Raw genomic sequence first — 1285 nt, forward strand, 5'->3', positions numbered from 1 at the left:
TCCCCCGTTTCGGTCCCGTTGCCGAGCCCCGGGAGGGGGGCAGGCGGGCCCGTTTAACCTCTTTTACCGCAGCAGAGGGAAAGAAAAATCCCAGTCAGGGGCACAGAGCCGGCGCCGGTGCAGGGAAAGGGACGGCGACAGCCAGAGTCTGTCCCACGGCCGTATCCCGCGTCATGGCGCCGGTTCCGGGCCTCTGGGTCACTTCTATGGCCTCGAAATCCCTTGATTTGGGAAAAAAAATGAGGTGCCTAAACCACCCTGGAGCAGCATCGCCCCAGCATAGCTCCCTGGTTTGGCCCTTCTCCCTTGCCCATGACATTGTCATTCCTCTACTGACTGATGGATGTCAGGAATTAGCAGGAGAGAATCGAAAGAGATATTGTTGTTGTTGTTGTTGTTATTATTATTATCATCACTACTACTGTTATTATTACTACTATTGCTATTTGTATCTCTAATATTGCTATTATTGTTGTTATTATTATTAATAATAATTTATGCGCAAAAAAATCGGCAGAAAGAAAATAGATGAGGCTGGGCTGCTGTAAACCAGTGGTTTTCCCGCTGCCCAGCCCGAGCCTTGTGGCCGCTGCCAGCTCCCAGCCACCTGCTTTCATGTCGTGACAGATGTGGGGCCTGATCCTGCCTCACTGACACAGTACACAGCCCCCTCCGAGCCGAAGGAAATTGCCCCATGGCAGGGGACTCCTTCCCAAGAAGGAGCCAGGGTGTCCCCCTAGCCCCCAGCAGCACCTCGATATTTCACCGTGTGTGTGAAGAAAATCCGTGACGTTTTAATTTTTTATCACTATTAAATCACAGTTTTTCCTCTCTATTTAGCCACCAGCCTCCTTATTTTAGCAGAGGCTGTGTCCTACAGCATCTTCTTCTGCAGGATTCTGGGGAGCCGAGCTGCCTCCCCCGCCCCCGACAGACCTTGCTTAGCCTTGCAGACGGGATTGTTAAAAATAAAAAAACGAATATTATTTATGAATATTGTTTTGCAAATCTCACCGAAGTCAAAACTTGTGCCAAAGCCTGTGGGAACAGTGCCCGGGTGCCGGCAGGCTCTGGCCAAGGGGCTGGAGCTGGGGGAGTGATTAATTGCCGCCGAGAAAGTCGTTTGCCCGCAGCAGAGAATTGAATTGGAAGGGTTTTGCATGTGAAGGAATGAGGCTTCCTCCCCGCAGAAAGACTTTTTGAGGAATCCCCGGACTAGTGCCTTCCTTGGGGTCGGTGCCGGCTGCGGTACCGGCGGACCGGGCCGCCTTTGTGCTCCGGTTTT

The sequence above is a fragment of the Corvus brachyrhynchos genome, unplaced genomic scaffold (genome assembly GCF_000691975.1).
Source record: "Corvus brachyrhynchos isolate BGI_N302 unplaced genomic scaffold, ASM69197v1 scaffold466, whole genome shotgun sequence".
In the NCBI taxonomy this organism is placed as follows: domain Eukaryota; kingdom Metazoa; phylum Chordata; class Aves; order Passeriformes; family Corvidae; genus Corvus; species Corvus brachyrhynchos.